Source organism: Colobus angolensis, unplaced genomic scaffold (genome assembly GCF_000951035.1).
Source record: "Colobus angolensis palliatus isolate OR3802 unplaced genomic scaffold, Cang.pa_1.0 Scaffold5, whole genome shotgun sequence".
In the NCBI taxonomy this organism is placed as follows: domain Eukaryota; kingdom Metazoa; phylum Chordata; class Mammalia; order Primates; family Cercopithecidae; genus Colobus; species Colobus angolensis.
In genome coordinates, this window is record NW_012118487.1 from 25,624,595 (window position 1) to 25,646,602 (window position 22,008).

A 22,008-nucleotide genomic window follows, 5' to 3' on the forward strand; every position below is an offset into this window, starting at 1 on the left:
TTCTTCTTCTTCTTCTTCTTCTTCTTCTTCTTCTTCTTCTTCTTCTTCTTCTTCTTCTTCTTCTTCTTCTTCTTCTTCTTCTTCTTCTTTCTTCTTCCTTTTCCTTCTCCTCCTCTTCCTCTCCTTCTCCTCCCTTCTTCTTCCTCTTCCTTCTCCTCTTCCTCTCCTCCTCCTCTTCCTCTCCTCCTCTCCTCTTCCTCCTCTCCTCCTCCTTCTTATTCTTTCCTCCTCCTCCTTCTTCTTTCCTCCTCCTCCTCCTTCTTGTTCTTTTACCTGTTTTCCCTTATTTCTCCTCCTCCTCATTATCATCAGAAACTTTGATTTCCTCCTCCTTCTTCCCTGTTCCTTTCCCAAGACTTCTTCCAGATTGTTGTTTAGTCATAATTTCACCTCTTAACAGATCATCCTACTACACAAAATACTCAATACAATAACTCTTGATTTTTAAAAAAAATTTCATGAGAGACATTATTAACCTTATTAAAATTAATTTCCATGGAGTTGTGTGGTTGTTTTGAAACTTCAGTGAGGAATTGCTGTTGTTTTTCCTGAATTGTTCTTTGTTTATATATACTGGCGATAATCACTGCCTTTGTCATCTCTCTTATTATCTTCAGAGTGACTACTATACTTTTACTTCAGCTCCATACCTATTATTTCATCCTGTCCTTCTACCCCGTTTTCAATGTGCACATCATGACTCCTCTGTAAAAAGTCATCTTGTGGAAACTCAAATTCTTGAACTTGTCTAATCCAGTATATTTAATACAACTATCATTAACTATTGACTCTATGCTGTGAGATCAGTGTGAGTTAATGTTCAAGATCGAATAATGAAATTTCTCATGATACCTACCTTCATGGAGCTTACAGTGTAGGAAACAGGCTACATGCTTAAATATGTAATTATATAATGAAATGAATATGATAATTTGGGGAAAATTGAAGGTATAATTGACCATAATATTGGAATACAGAATTTAGGTCAGGAATTCTAAAATGTGACATCTAAGCCAAAATGCAAAAAAAAAATAAAAAATAAAAATACAGTAAGGTCTTAAACTTTAATTCTGATAGATGGAGGTGCCATTCAATAAGAAAAGGAATCTGAAAGGCAAATATTTCAGTAAGATACATGGATTCAATCTGGGACAGACATGTTGGGTTGGAGGTGCCTGAGAATAATTTCATTAAAGTTGGTCAATGAGGCATATGAGTATGTAGCACCAAAAAAGGTCAACAAAATATAGACAGTTGTGAAATGAGAAGACGAGAATTCCAAGGCAATATGTAGAATAAAATAAGAGTTGTGATCCAATCTCTGAGAAACAATGTATCAGAAGGCAGAGGCAAATGTGTCAAGACAGACAGAAAGAACGAAAGAAAGAAAGAACGAAAGAAAGAAAGAAAGAGAAAGAAAGAAAGAAAGAAAGAATAAGAGAAAAAAGGGAAAGGAGAGAAAGTAAAGAAAAAATAAAGAAACAAAACTGAAAATAATCAGGCAATTTAATCAAAGCAGGAGGTGTAATATCATAGATGCCAAATGAACAATGTGTTTCAAAGCAGGAGTGGTCAACAGTGTTAAGTGATTCTGAGAACTCAAGAAAGAAAAGGTGTCCTTGAGATTTATTGAAACAGAACTATTTGACTAGAGCAGATTCTAAAGAATGCTTGGAGCAGACACTTTAAAGGGAGAATATATAGAGAAGTAAATGCAAGAGGAGAAAATGAAGATAATTATTGGAGACAATGTTTTAAAAAGAAACTCTTGTTGTTTCTTTTGACTCTCTCCCATGAAGCTCATGGAGCTTATGTTTTATATACTGGATTATCTTATAAACCATAAAACTAGCTCTTCCATAGTCCATTTCTTTTTTATTTTTTCCTGTGCCTGTAAGGACATTTTCTCTTTTGTAAAGTAATCCCTTGTTTCTGTAAATAAAATTGGTAGTCTTCTTACTCTTTTTATTATATCTCAACAAACAACTTTAAAATACAAAGGGTTATAGAGACATACTATGTTGGTAAGTGAAAAGATGTTTTGAATTAGAAAGGCTGGGATTAATCCTGGTGTCTGTCACTTTCTTGATCCTCCACATTGGGTAAGTTAATTAACTTCTCTGCATTCCTTCAACTGTAAACCAATTATAGCAATAAAAAGCTCATGAAATCATAGTGAGTTATAAAAGAAATAACAGATTTAAAGGACCTAGTAGTGTCTGATGCCACATATTTTCTCATTTAAAGCTAGTTCCCTTCTTTATAACTTTTCTTAGAACTCTGAATGAAATTCCTTATATATCTGTTAAATAGTTTGTCATAACAATTTAGGACTAGTTCAAGTCTTGGAAAAGAGCAGTAGGATTCGACAAAATTGGATCAACTCACTACCCTAAAGAAGCAATGGAAAACAGTGTGGAGGTTTCTTAAGGAACTAAAAGTAGAACTACCATTTGATCCACCTATCCCACTACTGGGTATCTACCCAGAGGAAAATAAGTCATTATAATGAAAAGATACTTGTGCATGTATGTTTACAGCAGTACAATTCACAATTGCAAAAACGTGCAACCAACACAAATGCCTATCAATCGAGTGGATAAAGACACTGCTCTGTGTGTGTGTATATTTATATATATATTTATATATGTATATATACATATATTTATATAAGTATATAAGCATATATATTTTTATATTTTTATATATATTTATATACATACAGATATATGATGGAATACTGCTCAGCCATAAAAATGAATGAATTAATGGCATTTGTGGCAACCTGGATGAGATTGGAGACTATTATTCTAAGTTAAGTAACTCAGGAATGGAAAACCAAACATCATATGTTCTCACTCATAAATAGGAGCTAAGCTATGAGGATGCGAGGGCATAAGAATGACACAATGGACTTTGGGGATTCAGGGTGAAAGCAGGAAGGGGGTGAGGAATAAAAGACTACAAATAGGGGGCAGTGTATACTGCTTGAGTGATGGGAGCACCAAAATTTCACAGATTGCCACTAAAAAACTTGCTCATGTAACCAAACACCACCTGTTCTCCAATAATCCATGGAAATAAAAATTTTTAAAGAAAAATATTGAGGCTAACTGCTGAAATTCAGTCATCTGGATAATCACTATGTTCCAAAGAGAATGTGATTCAAACATGCACGGGAGGAAAGAGGGTAGTTAAAAGATGAGATTCATTTTATCTGATTCCAGGTAAATATGAAATGTATAGAATAAATAAGCCTTTATCTTAGGAGATCAATGTGATCTATCATGTAAGAAGCTAGAGAACTCAGAAAATGTGAGACTAAGGTGTTAGTGAACGACTAGTGCATACACAACTATTTCAAAATTAGTGTCGTTGTTGAAACGTATCAATGTCTTTCATCTGTTTATACTGTGGCAACAGACCAACCAACTTCAAATCTCAGTGGCCTAAAACAAATTTCACATTTCAGTGACCTAAAACAATCAAAGTTTATTTCTTGCTCATGCTTTGTGTTTATAATGGGTCAGCAAAAGCCTCTTGCTTCATAGTTGTCCTTCAGGAGCCCATTCTGTCTAAGCAGTCACTATTTCAATTGTTGCCAATTACTTTGGCAGAGATAGGAGTTGCAGGATCTTGCATTAACAGCTAAATTCTCAACCCAAAAGTGACTTGTGTCACTTCTACTCACAATTCTTTGTACAGAAGTGGGCATATGACTTACTCAACCACTGGAGACCAAAGCATTATTCAAATATGTGCACAGGTGTAGAGTGGCCATGACGCGGTAAGCAGCCGTGATAAATACAGAAGAAGTATATTGTGAAATGCTAATCTGCTACATAGAATTGTTTTCATGTTTCTTTTTCAACAGTGTTTGCTTATTTAAGTTCAAATAATTTCTGCATAATATCAACAAACAACAGCAATCAACATTTTAAAAGTGAGATTTTAAGAAAAGTAACATAAACATTTCTGTTGGGTCCCTTACCACATTTCCTCCCAAACAGTTCTAGTGCTATTCTTGGGTTCAAAAACTGGAATAGTTACTTTGGGTCATTTGGTTTGGAAGGATCTTCTGTATAGGAAAGGTTAAAAAGTATAAAAGACAATCGGTAGTAATTTCTCACTTTGGCAAACTTTTCTTTACTTCACTTTGAGGATGTATCACTTCGTACCTGAGATTTTACTAATTTTGACCTGCTATACTTTCTTTATATTTCTAATACTTTTCATTTATGACTTACTTATCCTATAATAGAATTTTACTCATAGAATTATTAATTTATGTATTATTACATGCCTACAATATTTGTTTATTTTTCACATACAGATGCAAGAACTTAAATTTCAGATTTTTCTCCATCCTTTCTCATAGCTGTGCTTTTTTTTTTTTTTCTTAGAAAGTACCTGTGATACTTGGGGAAATATTATTTCTCTGTGTGGACAAATATGCAGATTATTTTCATTAGTAACATTATATTTCCTTACACATTATGGTATTTCTGAACTCAAGACTTAAAGCTATGTTCTCTATGTCCTTTTACATTCTGCTGTCAAAGACTATAATGTAAAGCATGTTACTGTGTGTACTTCTTTTGCAAGCTGAAAGAACAGATACTTTGTCTCTCCTATAAAAATTCAGAAGTGTGGCCGGGCGCGGTGGCTCACGCCTGGAATCCCAACACTTTGGGAGGCCGAGGCGGGCGGATCACGAGGTCAGGAGATGGAGATCACCCTGGCTAACATTGTGAAACCCCGTCTGTACTAAAAATACAAAAACAAAATTAGCCGGGCGTGGTGGCGGGCGCCTGCAGTCCCAGCTACTCCGGAGGCTGAGGAGGGAGAATGGCGTGAACCCGGGAGGCGGAGTTTGCAGTGGGTGGAGATGGCGCCACTGTACTCCAGCCTGGGCGACAGAGCGAGACTAAAAAAAAAAAAAAAAAAAATTCAGACGTGTAAGTAAAATGGTGAAGCAACTAATATGAGCAGTGACATATTAGCTTCTAAAAAATAATTAACATACAATTTTTAAATGTTGAAATAGCCGATATCGAAACGCTTGTAAGCACCTCCCATGGCATAAGTGTTTTATGCATTTGCTTAATACTTTAAATTCAACAACAGATATTACGGTTTTCCAACATAAATGTATTAATCAGCAGCACGTATTTTTAATCTTTGTGGGCAAATATAACTCAAGTTGTGAGAACTGAAATTCTCATATGCAGTACCAATACAGGCCAATAGATGCCCTAAGAGCTCTCCTAAACACAAGAACTATTTGAACATCAGCAAGTCTCATGCTTTTTTTTTCATGGTTCAATTAAGAAATGGCACATAGTTTTAGATTCCAAAGACTCTTGGTATTACTGAACTTTAAACTGCCTCACGAAGTACTTATTTCTATTCTATTAAAGTAATAGAAAAAAGAAAGGAAAACTGAGTGAATTGATTTGAAAATCTATTAATACAATGAAGGTAACAATACATCTGATTCACATAATAGATTATTTCTAATTTTATAAATGCAGTCAACAATATTATTTATTACTGTGGTACATAAATGTAATTCTAAGGTTAATTTAATCACAGAAGCAGGTAAGATTGTGTTGTAAAGTATTTCTTGAATTAGCTAATACTTTTAGGGTTTTCTGCTTTTACTGTAATTGCAATCTTTTTTCTACAATATTGCTAGTAGTAGAGTGTACTTAAAGGCCTATTAATGGATTATATTTTAATTATGGTTACCACTTCTAGATTTTTTTAACAGTGAACTTAATTCATAGAAAATAAAGGATACTTAAATATGTTTGTTATATAAATCTAGCAAAATAAAACTATGTTCTCATCTTGCCAAGTTTAGTTTATAAAAAATTACACTCAGATGCTTTTTCCTAAGCCGAGGAACAAATTATTTACTTACAGGTTTATGTCCACATCTAACATCCCTAAGGAGGATATCTCAAATTGTGAAGATACACCGCTCTATAATAATAATTTTTAATTCCTATTTAATTATACTTATTAAATTTTTAATCATGTCATCATTTCAATCTATACCTTTATAGAGCAATTTTTTAATCCATTCATATAAGCTCGGAAATTCTGTGCATGGACACGTTGATAGATGCTCGCTCTTATTGAAAGTTAGTTCTCATTGTTTACTAGTGTGGGAAAAGCAAACATTTTTACCAAGCCAAAATAGAAAGGCAAAATACAGCTTTAGGAGGAAACTCAGAGTAGTATTACTTGGAAACCAGGATGAGTGTGTCTATGAAATTTACAACTAAATAAAAAAATATGAAAATGCATAAAAACCAGAATAGTTAACACAAACCTGAGTCTGCTAAATCCGTATCTTAATGTTCATTCCCCACAATGTGGCTATATAAAGAGCGGGTTTTAATTCCCTTCAATTGAGAAGATGAAACTTATAACATTAAGAATCTATATTTATTATGGAGAATAAAATAGGTTTATTTGTCTTTGCACCCTCAGGATTCATGGTACATCCTTTTGATTATGCAGTGGTTCTTTAAGTGGCCAGTTACTATAATTCTGAATTCATTTTGACCCCAAATTATTGATGACAATGAGCAAATCCATTACTTAAAGCCAAACCTAGGTTTCTGTATTAAATGTGGTGGGCTTCAGCTTTCCAGTTAAGCAGCGTTTATTAAACTATGTTTTACCTTTCTCCAATTAATATTACCTCAATAAATATTGACATCAAACAATTTCTTAAACCTATAACTTTTATTCATACTACACATTTGTCCTGGTTCTTGTAGAATTTGAGAAGCCTGTTTACACAGTGAGAATTAAAAATTTATATGTGCATTAATCTGATAATTTGAGGAGTAGAATAGCAAAGAGTTAAAGTCAACTTTTAGGCAGTATTTCTGAAAAAGTTCGCTACCATATGAAATGTGCCATTTTGATGGTGAATTTATAATTACAAATGATAAAAATTGTTTCTCTTAGTGTATGTTTCTGTGTGTTAATGTAAATACTAGCAAGAAAAGACCTTTTACAGTAGTCTTCATTAAATTTAGCAATCTTATCCAAAGTCACCAAAATGCCTATGTTGTTATATATAATAGAGAAAATGAAAAACAACACAATCTCAATTTTAGCAAATATTGAGATTTCAAATAATCCCAATTAAACTAATTGAGATTGAGATTTAAAATTAAACTGACATAATCTCATGAAAATTGTAATTACTGCTTAGATCAAATACATGTGTGTGCATGAGGAAATAGTGTTTTTTAAATTGCAGCTTTATTTATTAGTAGTGAGTTTTTAATTCATATATTTCAAATTTTATTTCCATAATTTTAAGAATACATATTTGAAAATTCTCTTTAGTATATCCTACCTACATGCACACACACACACACACACACGCACACATATAATGTGTTTAAGGTCACAGTTTGGAATTAGCTAAGAAATTTAATATAAATGTATTGTATCAACATTTCATTCAATAACAAAATACTATATTTAAATGTCCTTTACCGCAGTAGACATATACCTAATAGACATTTTAAATAGAACATTAAAATGAAATAAAATGTAGGTGGAGAGCACAAAAGGCCCCAAGGGAGCAAGAGATAGAAAGTAGGAAAGTAAGAAAGTAATGGAAGTAAAGAAGAAACATATATGTATATAAAATTTGGAATCACTACACAAAAGGTTGAAAAGAAAGAGCATAAATTAGTTTTTAGCCACACGATTGGTTCATAAGATCTAATGGTTAAATGCAGCATCTACTCTTTTAAAAACCTTATGTACGTATGCATTATCAGGAGAAAGCACAATCATGTATAAGCTCACATTTCAGGGATGTTGGGATCTCTATCTTAATCACATTAATGCTTATGTTGAATCATTTCACTCTCTTTTATTTAAAAAAAAAACGGTTATTTATAGCTATCCCTTTTTTTTCTGGCTCTGCTCTATTTTGATCCCCAAAAAGTAAGCATGAAAATTACCTAGAAAAAAGTGCATCTTTGCTTTTCAAAATAAGCATGTTCTAAATTACTAGCAAACCTTCTTATAATTGACTCAAAAAGAAATATTAACAAAACATACACTGTTATTATCCTTAGAGCATTTATAATTCTAATGTACTACAAATACATTAAAAGAATTATAATTTGAAAAGGAGCTTGTAAAATTTGATGACACTACAGAAGCCCCAAATATCCACATTCGCAAGACAACATTACAATATGCTTCATAATTTCTGTGTATTACATTCTAATATGTTCATGTAAATTAACTAAATTAAAATCCTTCAGTAGATTTTGGTCATCCAGCTTTAAATAACTTTTCCTTAAGCATATTTGCTTAATTTTTAGTCATCTTTCCAGTGTCAATTTGCAACTGAAAATCCATGTAACCTCTTCCGCATGCCTTAAATTTTATTGTTGCTTTACAATTACTTTAAATATCCTGAACAGTAATTATATCTGTGATTAGATGAGAGATTATTGCAATATGCTTATATAATAAATGAATGCTTTAACAGGCCTATTTTACCTTCTTTTAGTTCCAGCCTGGGTGGATAAAATTTATATATATTTTTTGGCCTCTCTTAGACTCATAGCTGATCTTAGCCTCTCCACACCTCCCAACCTAATTATATGAAGATATTCTTTTCACAGACCTAGTAACCAGATGCCAGTTTATTTCACTTAGGGAAAAGTTCTTAAGATTTTAAATTCTAATATAAAATTTTGAATTGTAATATAAAAATTTCTGAAGTTTTGAAGTCTAATATAAAACTACAGAATAACAAGCATGTAATGAGTTTTGGAGATAGCAGGATAACCTACATATTTTTAAAATGATGAGTGTGATGAAAAGGTTTAAATAGCTTGCCCTCAGTCACATTGACATTTAGGGCAGTACAAAATCAAGAATCCCCTAGGAGAATATTCTCCATGTTTTCTGCATATATTCATCTTTGTTCATGCTTGCCAAAATAGCTATTTTCCTTTTATTTTCTTTCTTTCTTTCTTTTCTCTCTCTCTTTTTAAAGACAGTGAAAAAATGAGAAAACGATTTGGCTTTCCTTTCCATCTTTGAAAGGAAGATTTGTTTTCCAGTTTTATTCCCTCAGGCTTTTCAATATTATGACTGCTTTAATTGAATTCATAGCCCAAAACATTATGATCACTGGAATAAACTGAAAAATAGTATCCATTATCCAAACAACATAGGTCTTGGTGGAATTTTATAAGCATATGTCATGTACTCTCTACATTGCTAAAATGAACTATCAAGATTTCTCTGACATTTCAGCACATTGGCATGAAGCAGACCAAAGTGTGCTATGTGATGTTCCCAAAAGAAGCATATCATGCGCGCCATAGCCAGCCTAAGTTAAAGTTATTCAGTTGGCTCCATTGTAATTACAATTGTGCAACACCCATCTGCCCCCACAGATCATCTTTCCTGTCATATCATGGTGTCTGCCACCATGATTAAAATGACTTTGAGAATTGAAGAACTCATAATACATGCATGTGTATCTGTGCAAAAAGTCATGGCACTTGACACTTATAAATGTAAAATCAGTAGTTGTCTGAGAAAACAAAAACATTGCAGATTACCCAAAATGTGAAACTTACAGTCAAGGTGTGTTGGAGAAATAGTACTAGGGATTATATGTTCAGAAAAGAAACGGGTAATTTCTGGAATAAAGCCACAGAGAAAGGTTTATGTGGGTGTGAATCAAAATAAAAAAAAAAATGTTCCTTCCTTCAAGCAAAAATACCATAGTTTTTTTCCTCTGTTATCTTTTACTTTTTAAGTAACTAGAAAGAAGGAGTTTGGGGGTATGGGCCCACAAAGTAAATAGACTTCCTCAAATAACCTCTTAATATCACAGAAAATAAAATTCATTATTTTTCCTGATAGAGGAATAAACAAGTGTATTCATTTTACTAGAGTCCCTGAAAAGGCTTGTGAGTGGATCCAGTGCTAGATGCTATCAGACTCCTGGAATATGATGACACATATCAGTATGTATGCATTCTGATGGAAAACGATGTGTGAAATGCTATGACATTTTTTGAATAAACAATCTTTTTTATTAAACATGCTTTATCCAACTTAAGAAAATTAAGCTTAGTTTTAGATACCCACTTCTCTGTCCAAGTAAGTCATGTTAACTGTAGGTGGGACACGTGCATGGAATGTGAATAATCACCCTTCTGGATGATTGATTACTTCAGTTCACTGAAAGTGTTTGTTTATAAGTTTAAGCAGTCTGTGGAATTTGGCATGACAGGCCCCCTTTCTCTTGCCTTCAAGGCCGCTAGAGCTTCACTGGGACAAGAAATATCACAAATACTGAGAGAACTGCTAAAGGCTATGTAATGCTTTCAGCATACTCCATTTTTCATAGAACAATTGATATAGTAGACATAATAAATATTGCATAACCTTCAGAATTTTGGCAGTGGAAGTTGAAGCTGAGAACTTTCACTTATTATTATTATTATTTTTTTACTGTGGAATCTCCAAGTCTATACAGTTTGAGGATATATTTAAATCATGATAATGAATAGGGAAGGTTCTGTAGGTTTTATCGGAACGAATATGAAGTATAATATATACTATGGAGCACGCGTAATTTTTTCTTTTCTTTTTTTTTTTTTTAAGAGTCTGTTTAGAAACGATGGCTAGTGCTGCAAGCTTTCACGTTTCCTCTCGCTGCTCAAGATTTTTTTTTTTTTCTTCCAGGCAAGTTTCTGCAGCAGCGACTCCCTCCAGCTGCTCCGTGAACCAGGGAAAGGAGTAGGAACACCACATACGTGTGCGTTCAAATAACCAAACGGCAGTGAGAGGCAGCAAAGTTTGGCCAGGGAGATCAAAAGGATGGGAGATGTTTTCAAGAATGGTTGAATCGATTCATTCTATTTCTCCGTCTCCTCCCCACCCGCCTCCCACTCGGTCCTCTCCGTGCTCCACTGCCCCCTCTCTCCGCCCCGTCTTCCTTCCAGAGCTGTGCCCGCAGCGATCTTAGAGTGCGCAGAAACGGCAGTCCCAGCGAAGGCAAAGGCTCCAGCACCGCCTAAGCGTTTAATTTCTACTGGACTGGTTGAGAATACATCTCGAAGTCCAAAGATGCCCACGCTGACCTTAAACCTGGATTTTGTACTCTCGATCGCCGCAGCTGACCCTAGCAGAAGCCCAGTCAAGGGGGCGGCCCCTCACTTCTCGGCGAGTTGATATGCAAAATAGTTACGTCAGATGGTGGGGGCGGGGCACCCCCGGGTTGAGTGGCAGCAGCTCCTGCCTAGGGAGGAGGAGCGAGAATCAGCCTGGTTCAGTGACTGAGACAAACTGGAGGTGAGAGGAGCTGGTACTGTCCACTGTGCTGTCGGTGCTGAAACTGAGACGCGAGCGGACCAGTTGCTCCAGCACCTGGAGGCACCGCCCTCTTGCACCCTCTGTGCCCTGTGGGACCCGCTTCACCAACAGGACCCATATCAACTTGACAAAGGAGTGTGGTATCGGACGTGGGAGAGACTCCTCTGTTTGCCACCTGGGCGCTCATTCAGGCGTGACTTTGGAGATTTCTATAGTTTTAGACCAAACTATTTTATCTATTTTTTTCCCAGCTAAGACGATCTTCTTAGTGCTTTTTTTTTTTTTTTTAAATTGTGATTTGTATTTCCACAGCGTTTAGGAATCTTTCTGGGGGACTTTTGTGACTGTTAAAATAAGGTAAGAAAAATAATATTGTTATAAATGATTACAAGTGGGGGAGACATACGGACTGCTACACAAAAATTTAAAAACAAGTTATGTTTATTTTTACAATTTGAAACTGGACTTTTGGCAATGATTGCAAAAATATTTTAATAATTACTATTATTATTATTACAAGATCATCTGTTAGTGATTATGCACTAAATTCTAGAGGGGAAGTTGAGAGCTTTGCTTTCTGTGAAGTTAATGTCATGTTATATCTTGCTTTATAAATATAAATATTTTAGAGCAATGCTTTCAGCAGGGTTCAAAGGATAGGAACCATTCCAGAAAACCCTCCAAATATATTAGCAAATGATATTAAATAAATCAACCAACAAGTTGTTTAGAACAAATATAATCAAATAATTATTTGAATGGATTAATCCCTGGTTAATCAACAATATTATTTCCTATATCTAAAGCATAGATTTCAAAGTGCAGAGCTCTCTTAACATTTTTTGGAAGGGAGGAGGTAGGGATAGAAACATTTATATCATGCTGGGTCCATTTAGATGTGTTGTTATGCAGTAGATCCAAATAAAACTTGTGAAACTCAGTCTCTGAGCATTCCACACCCCAAGGTCATGTGTATTTCCAAGTTGGGGGCTGTTTGTTCTGCTGTTGACTAGCAAATGTCATCCCCTTGCCACCCCCTCAGGTTAGAGGTGGATGTAAATGGGAAGCTCTGATTTAATAATACAGTATTAGCTTGTATTATAGTCGCTTGTGCTGTTGGTAATTGAATGGAACTGGGAAGCGTGGGCTGAGAAAATGTCTCACTATTTCAGCAATGTTTAACCTCTTGCATGCTTAACAGAGAGCTTTTCTCTACTTAGATTTTCTTTTGAAGCTATGTTCCTTTTGTCAATTGGCAGTGTGTTCTGAGTGTGTCCAGAGAAATAATTCAGTGTGGAAAACTACCAAACAGTACTTCTCATACTGAGCAATTATTAAATGATAGAAGTTATCTTGTGCTCTTTGCATTTCTTATTACTATTCATAACTTTGACAGGTGTGACGGTTTGCTTGATAAATGGAATTGTGGTCTCTCATTTATGTCATTTAGTGACATTAGATTAAGTATAAATGATGGCTGGAAAAGCATGGGGGTGGGGGATATTTCCTTTACATTCCAGGGAGAGAGAGAAAGAGAGAGAGAGAGAGAGTTTAGGTTGCAAAGTAGACGTCCAATATTAATAGAAATGAGTTAAATATAAAGCTGTTTCATACTTAAGTATTATTCACTGAAGAGAGCTATGCTTTTCAGCAGGAGTACACTAAGTTAGGTTTAAATATTTGTATATTTTAAAATATCATAAAATTTCTACTCTAGTTGTATTAGAGTTACTAGGATGAAGTTTAGTTTTAGAATTTTATGAATCCTCTAGGTAGAGATTTTTCATTGTATTTACTACACAGCCCTACAAGAGAGTGATTGCCACAAGAAATGCATATTGTTGCAAATACTAGAGGTCAAATGTAAATCTTTTGAAGTTGTTCACATGTTTTACCCTGAACAGATATTCTTTGTAGGATTCACATCAGTCATGTGATCTTAAATTAAATATTCATACAAATTTTGAAAGCCTGGATTGGGTAGTGGGGCAAAAAAGAATATATAAAACATTGAGCTAGGAAGTTTATACAACATAATCTCCTTTAAATACACAAGGAATCATTCTTTCCACTACCAATTATGAAATTTTCTTGTTAAAACTAATTGTATTGATATAAATATTTAGGCTGTGAAATTTCTAACAGAATTATGGCTTATTTTATTTTCAATTTTATTATCTTGAAACATTAATATATATCTTAATTTTATAACTTATTTGAAAGGCAGTACTATATATAAACATTACATTTACTCAAAATGTACCTGAATGTGTCATTGACTTACGTTTGCACAAAGTTTTCCAAGATGTATGTCTTTATTCACGTATAAACATTTACCTTGAACTGCCAATATCTGGAATTCTTTAAGATGAAATTTAGTGTTTCATCTAACAATGACATAGTTAAACACTGAAGTCAAACTATGCTACTGGCAATAATAACCAAAGGTTGAGTCAATGAGATTGCAAATTTAAAACATTTAGAAGCATTTTTTTTTCTGATTTTTCTACACTTTTAGCTTTTGTATCTTAGTCCTGAAATAAGGTAAAATTAGATTCCCATCATAAGCCCAAATTTAGCATATAGGGGACGCTATTTAAATACAGAATAACATTTCTCCTGGAACTAATAAAAGTGCCAACTTTGAAGACACGTATGAAAGATATTCAAACGTGGTGGCCTTTTATTAAGTCTTTGATCCACAAAGAAATGACCATATTTTGGAGTTATAATAAATTCATGTAAAACGTAAAGGATTATTCAGTAACATAACACTGGATGGCTTGTTAAGACATTAACGCATTTCATTACAGACATATGGCAAATATATGCAGCACTGTTTGCAGAAAAGTGATGAACTTCATAAAGTCTATAGAAAATTATTAAAATAATGTTATTATATATTATATGACATGCTCAATTTGTCTTTCTTGTTTCTCAACCTCTTAAGGGTCATCGATCAAACTAAAAATTGAGTCAAAAATGAAATTTATAGATAGATTGTTTCTCCTGACAAATAAAATGCATTCCTGTATATGTTTTGTGAGATTTAAGATAAGGGTGAATCAATTTGGAATTTTTATTATCAAGGCTGTATACTGCTTTCTTTTTTTTTATTTTCTAGTTACTAACATGGGCGATAGAGAAATACAAGTCATAATAAATCTGAAATACTCTAAAAAGTTTGAAAAAAAATAAAAAATATCCTTTTAAATGATATTTAAGAAGTTATTTGAATAATAATTTATTGACATTTTCTTTGAATAATAGCCATTTAAAAAATAATATTTAAAGCTCATTTATCAATGAGACCCAAAGACCTTGAATGACATCTTTCCATTAGTTCTTCATATTCGCCCAAAATTGCCATAGTATCTCTTGTATTTTTTAGTGCTTTATATATTATGAAGCTCAAAAGACTCTTGTGAACTAATAAGCTAGAAAAAATACTTCCTGTTGTTAGCATCATTGTAAGAGTCAAGTGACCAATTATCCTTTACCAAACAGAGTTAATCACCTTCTGCTTCAACACCTCCAAAGTCTTTTGGGTATAGCCTACTTCAGATTAGCTGTAGAACAGCTTGTAGACATATCCTAATTTTCCAATTAAATTGGTAACCACACAGCAAAGCAATTGGTCCCTCTGTGTTTTAAATCACCTTAGTATTGAGGAATTGATATTATTATAATGGATGGGACCATGTTTTGATAAACTCAGAGTTCCAATGGGTTTTCTGAAAGAGGATGAATTAAATAATAGTATAAGTATTTGAGACAGAGTGTGTGTATGAATGTATGTACACATATATTTACACATATATGTATATACACATATATATGTAAATTCTACTCTACAATAAACATGCAAGGGGGATGACCTAGAACATGCAAGTTAAAGACACGCTAGCTAGTACAAAATAATTTAGATAATAAACGGTAATACAATATGTAACTTTTAGTGGCAAATTTGTCTTCTAATTATTGTTATTTTTTATTTCGACTAGAATGCTTGTGCACATACCAGTTTTCTTTTTTTTGGCATTAAAATGACATTTAGAACCTCTCATGATGATTGGCAAGGCAAGGAACAATTGAAAATGAATATTTGCCAGGAATAAAAAAAAATAGATGTCTGCATAATGAAGAGTTTATAGCACCACATTAATGATGAAAAAATATGAGTTCTGATAAAGGATTTGGAAAGTACAGTCTATAAAAGTAAAACATCAAGTATACTTCCTACAGATCTTCAGATGATAAGCCATACACCTCTGTAGAACAGAGCCTGGATATCCCTGCCCATAACATATTTTTATTCCTTGTGTATTAATGTTTTCACGCATAAATCTGGTGAAACAGGAGAACAGTTTCACTCTGAACTTTCTTGGTTTAAAATCAAGTAATTAATATTAATTTAATGTGGCTTTTGGTATCAAATTATACAAATCTCTAAAGCAAAGTGGTTGCTTAGTGAGTTCATTTGCATGTCATGACACAGGATATTATTTCAACTCATAACTAGTTCATTGCACAAGTAACAATTCTAAAGCAAAAGATTTAAAAATACTTCTTCATTGAGTAGTATTTAAATGTATATTGTAATAGAGAAACTTACTTTACTGATGTATTTTCTCTGTGAATATAGCACCAAGGTGGCAATTAAGACATACATACAGTAGCAATTAAAACACACACCTGAACTATATTCCCCCAAAGATGATGATGAAATGGCAATAATTTACCTTTTGTAGTTGGACCACTTCCTCAAAACATATTAGATACTGCTTTATTGTCTCTGGAGTTATTATTATTTTTAAAATTCCAAAACACTAAAAGTAAAGATACTTACATGAAAACACAAATGCCTACCTGCCCTCTGTGGTTACATGCCCCTTTTCTCAAAGCCCCAGTAATTGCTGTGACTCTACTGTCAATCAGACTCTGAGCTGCCTCACTTAGGATTATGGAATCTGGCCCTTCATATTTCTAAAGAAAAAGAGCCAGTGAGTTGGTGCTAGTAAAAACATTTGTTGCTTCATAATGGAGTGCCTATTTATATCATTTTGTCTTGGATCCTGGATTTGCTTTTTCATCTTGGAAGAGCAGTAAGATAGACATAGATACCATTCAAAGTATTAATAGGTATTCATATATATTTTATTGATATCAGGCCATACACCCACATTAAGTAATGTAACATTTGCATAACTTTGTAAAGATTGATGTTATTCATTTCTTAATTATTCATATTAATATGAGAAAGTAGAAATTCACATCAAATCTCCATACCACTGTATCCTAAGGTCACACAACTAGGAATAGGTGAATTAGGGAATCAAACTAAGTTTACATGTCTAGTACCTCTATTTAGGTCAGAAGTCCAACTAGCTATGTCATTTTCAAAACTCAGCTTTTTCACTATGATAATCTCTTTACTACATGTAAATGCCTCTTATTATTTCCCCAAGACTATTCCTTAATTATTAGGTCATTGAAATTATTTTATGGCATATATTCTTTAGTAAACACACTTTAGAATGCATAATACCAAAGACCTTAAGGAGTTTTTCCTCTGTATTTCATGTTATAAAGATGCTACATTAATTGATCTCAGAATATTCAAAATACTAGCAGCAGCCAGTGTTTCCCTTGGTGCCTCAAACAGCATAGGAAACAATAGAATAGAGTAGATAATGTTTCTTAGGAATTCAAGTTGTTTTTCTTTTTCCTTTAAAGGTCCTACTGGAGATGAAATTCAAACACTTGGTGACATTTAGACCATTTCAAGCAATCAGCATTTGTGGTATCAACTGCTACTCACATGTAATCCTTCAGATTAGTTAGTTACTAAAGTTTTGAATAGTCTGTGAGGTTAAATCAAGATTAAATAAAATAATCAAAACAAATGACTAGCTTTGAAGCACAACACCAAGGAGGTAATCTAAGGTGGGCTCTTGAAAGCTTTGGAAATATTAAATACTTTTTTCTATTGTTTCTATCTAATTGTATTTGATGTAAAGGGGAATACTGGCCACTAGCTGTTGCTCTTCGTTTTCATATAGCATTTAGGGTGACTGAGAAAGAGAAGTGGTGACTGCTGTTTGCAGTAATTATAACACAGCTCCCAGGTGAGCCAGAAAGTTGCATCAGACTCCCTACTGAATCCCCATTAGACAAGTTTTTGGTTGTCTTTATTAAGTGGATCCCAAAAGAGATAGAAAAGTTTGATTTTCTTAAGAAAGTTTAACTTTAAAGTGGAAAACATATAGGGCCTTTGATTCTATATTTTACATATCTGTTAGCAATAATCAGTGTTTCACTTTTGACATGAAGTCTGGCATAAACGTTTTTAATCTTGAAATGTTTACGAGATTGTGTATACTATTCGTGTAACTCATTGTTCCTCATTCTCTGTGGAGCCCTAGGAAGTCCATTCACTCCAGCAGCTACAATTATCATCTCTTCACAGATATCCTCCAAATCTGTAGCTCTGACCCAGATTTGAAGTCCATTAATGTATTTACAAAGGTCTGCTGGACATTTTAACTCTGATTTCATGGTGACAGCACAAACCCCATGAACTTATGATCTCATCTCTAACATGATCCCCTATTCTACTTTTTCTGCCAGTCAGTTAATGACAAATTCTCTTTCAATTTACCTAAAAATTTATAGATGTTTAAAAATTGCATCGTTCTTCCTATGCAATATGCAGCAGGTATGCAAGTTTTACATCCCTCACTTTATCATGTAGCCTTATCTGATTCTCTACTTTTCTCTTATCATATTTACCTTGACTCAGACTGTCCAAACTGAGACAGAATTATTCTGATATTCTTTACACTAGTCTCCTTATTCTTGTTTCTTCCTGTTGTAATAATAATTGAGACAAAATTTCTGATGATTCATAATATCGCATGTGTAGCCTTAAGCATTTATAAACACAGTTTCATTTTATATGCGAAACACCTTATAAAATAGATATAGGGAAACCATCTTTTTTAAAAAAAAAAAAGTTGAATTATTTTTCAATTGTCATTTTAGATCCAGGGGATATATGTGCATGTTTGTTACCTGGATATATTCCCTGATGCTGAGGTTTGGAGTATGAGTGATCCCATCACTTAGGTACTAAGCATAATATCCGATAATTAGTTTTTCAGCCCTTGCCTCCCTCCTACCTCTCCACTCTTTTAGACTCCAGTGTTTGTTATTGTCATCCTTATGTCCATGTGTTTATAATACTTAGCTCCCACTTATAACTGAGAACATGGGATACTTGGTTTTCTGTTCCTGTGTTAATTTGCTTCGGATAATGGTCTCCAGCAGCATCCACATTGCTGCACAGGACATGATCTTATCCTTTTTTATGGCTGTGTAGTATTACACGGTGTATGTGTACCACATTTTCTTTATCCAATCTACCATTGATGAACCCCTATGTTGAATCATGTCTTTGCTATACTGAATGGTGCTGCAATGAGTGTGCAAGTGCATGTATGTTTTTTGTAGAATGATTAATTTTCCTGTGGCTATCTACCCAGTAATTGCATTATTGGGTCAAATGGTATTTCAGTTTTAAGTTCTTTGAGAAATCTCCAAACTGCTTTCTTCAGTGGCTGAAGTAGTCTATATTCCCACTGATAGCATACAAGACCTCCCTTTTCTCTGCAGCCATACCAGCATCTGTTGTTTTTTGACTTCTTAATCATAACCATTCTGACTGGTGCAAGATAGTGTCGTATTGTGGTTTGATTTGCATGTTTCTGATGGTTTGTGATGTGGAGCATTTTTTCCATGTTTGTATGTCTTCTGAAACCAAGTCTTAAGGTACTGCCTACAGAGCTGAGACTCAGACCAAGTTTTGTCTGAAGTCAACTGCATGATCAGATCCTACTCTTTATAGCCTGCTGTTACAGATTTCATATCTTCTCTGGATTTCTCTTGATTAAAATATGCTTTAAAATGCCACTGTGTTCAGAAATCATCATTAGATCTCCAATTTTTACATTAAGTTGACACTTTCGGCTGCTTTAAAGATTCTTCTAATTGGTTCTACACACTGCTGGTAGTCAACCCGCTTTTCCTTTTTTTTTTTTTTTTGAGACGGAGTCTCGCTCTGTTGCCCAGGCTGGAGTGCAGTGGCTGGTTCTCAGCTCACTGCAAGCTCCGCCTCCTGGGTTTATGCCGTTCTCCTGCCTCAGCCTCCTGAGTAGCTGGGACTACAGGCGCCCGCCACCTCGCCCGGCTAGTTTTTTGTATTCTTTAGTAGAGACGGGGTTTCACCATGTTAGCCAGGATGGTCTCGATCTCCTGACCTCGTGATCCGCCCGTCTCGGCCTCCCAAAGTGCTAGGATTACAGGCTTGAGCCACCGCGCCCGGCACAACCTGCTTTTCCATTTTCTGATATGTGAAATGCACGCATACAAAACAAAGATATGTTAAAATCTAAACCATCACACAGTTCCTTACCTCTGTATAAACACAATGTCCTGTCTGGACTGTTGTACTTTCAAGAATCCCAGTTAAGGTCCCACTCCTCTGCATCCAGTCAAATGTTTTTATAGTTTAAGAGCATATTGTGCTCCCATGTGATTTTCAGAGTTGTAGTTTTTGTTGCAGTAAATGTCATGTCAATATCACTCTGGATCTCACCAAAATGTTCATGTTTTTAAAACATATATATGTTTTCTGTTGTGACATACAAATTATCACAGACTTAGCCATGTAAACATTTATTATCTCCCAGTTTCCATGAACCATGAGTCTGGGTACAGGTTAGCTGGCTCCTCTGCTCAGGACCTCACTGTCAAGGTTTCTGCCAGCCCTGGGTTTTTATTTGAGGCTTGGGATTCTCCAAGATCACCTAACATTTGGCTGGATTTGTTTCTTTGCGGCTCAGAACTCATGGAGACTTGTGGCTTCAAGGCTGGCAGAAGAATTAATCTGACTACTTCTGTTTCTGACCTCTAATCCCGCTTTTAAAAACTCACTCATCCAGTCAGGCCCAGCTAGGGTAATCTCCCTTCTGATATACATTTAATTATATCTTGAAATCCCTTCCTTTTTGCCATATGTGACCACAAGAGCAATAGTACATTACCTTTGCCATGGTCCATTGGTCAAAAGCAAGTTATAGGTCCTGCCTACACACAAGGTGAGGTGATTATACAACAGTGTGTGTCACTGGGATTCAGGTAGCGTTCTGCCTGCTGTACCTGGTTGAAGTTTTACTTAAACCTTAGTCTTTATTGCTTGAATGCCACTGGGATCTTCTCTAACTCTAAATTTATCATCTAAACTGTGTAGTAGACGGTCTGGAGTTGCTTTTGGATGTGTTAATGTGTCATAGGCTGTTCTTCCTAATTAATCCCTTTATAGGAAGAAGCCTAGAAACTTCTTCTGTGTGTAAAAAAACCTGCATAGTTTACAATTACTTCATATATATATATAAATTAATTGATCCTCATTGGATTTTACTCTCTTTTCATGCTTGCATTTATCACATAATGCTTTGTACATTTTGAACTATAATAGATCGATGATGATGGATTTGGTTAATGTTTTTTGATATCAGAGTTTGGTCGTCTACTGTGTTTTCCCATTTTTAACTTTGCTCTCTGACTAATTGAGAACCACACAAAGGATATTTTAGTATGACCTTATTGCATGCAACATGGACTATTTTCATGCAAATCAGAAACTTGTATTTAATATTATATTTATGCTCCTTTACAGATAATATAGTAATTACATAGAAAGTGAACATGACATTTCACACTTGCTATTTAGGAAAAGTGCAAGAAATATACTTTAGATTCACTTTAAAAGAAAAACTTCAACATGTGAAAAAAATGCCATGTTCAAAAGATCTTCAAAAAAGATTTATGTGCTATGGATCATTTTTTCTTGTTTATGCAGTCTAAAGATTAGTAAATTATTGGGCAATTGCTTGTACTAACATTAATTGTACAGGAAAAAAAAGCCATTTCACTTATATCTTTTATATACAATTAAAACAATTTTATCTTGACAAAAAATAAATAAAGACAACTAACTAGTAGGTAAATTCAATTTTTCATTATTTTATAAACAATACTTTAAAAAATATTATTAAGATAATAGCTATTTTGGCTGGATGCAGTGGCTCAAGCCTGTAATCCCAGCATTTTGGGAGGCTGAGGCTGGTGTATCACTAAGGTCAGGAGTTCAAGACGAGCCTGGCCAACATGGTGAAATCCCATCTCTACTAAAAATACAAAAAATGAGCTGGGCATGGTGGCAGGTGCCTGTAATCCCAGCTACTTGGGAGACTCAAACAGGAGAATCACTTGAACCCAGGAGGTAGTGGTTGTGATGAGCCGAGATCATGCTGTTGCACTCAGCCTGGGCAACAAGAGTGAAATTCCATCTAAAAAAAGTTATAGTTATTTTAAGAGAAATAAATTAATTCAATAAATATATTAAATACCTACTATGTTTCAGGTACCCTTTCAGGTACTGGGGTTGAGTAGCAATAACAGAGAGGGTACCTGCCCTACCCTCTCTGTGACAGGGTAGACAATAAGCAAAGTAATAAGGCCAAAGTATAATATAATGTCTGGTGTTGATAA

General features: G+C 34.4%; 1 protein-coding gene and 1 pseudogene across 3 annotated transcripts in view; one reads left to right on the forward strand and one right to left on the reverse strand.

Annotated features, from left to right (window-relative positions):
* Window positions 1-11,512, reverse strand: part of LOC105524519 — a 180,921-nt pseudogene extending 169,409 nt beyond the window's left edge.
* Window positions 11,319-22,008, forward strand: part of FSTL5 (follistatin-like 5) — an 817,862-nt gene continuing 807,172 nt past the window's right edge. For all 3 annotated transcript variants that reach the window (XM_011959691.1, XM_011959692.1, XM_011959693.1), the window contains exon 1: window positions 11,319-11,751. The gene's annotated coding sequence lies outside the window, so the exon portion shown is untranslated. The remainder of the gene's footprint in view (window positions 11,752-22,008) is intronic.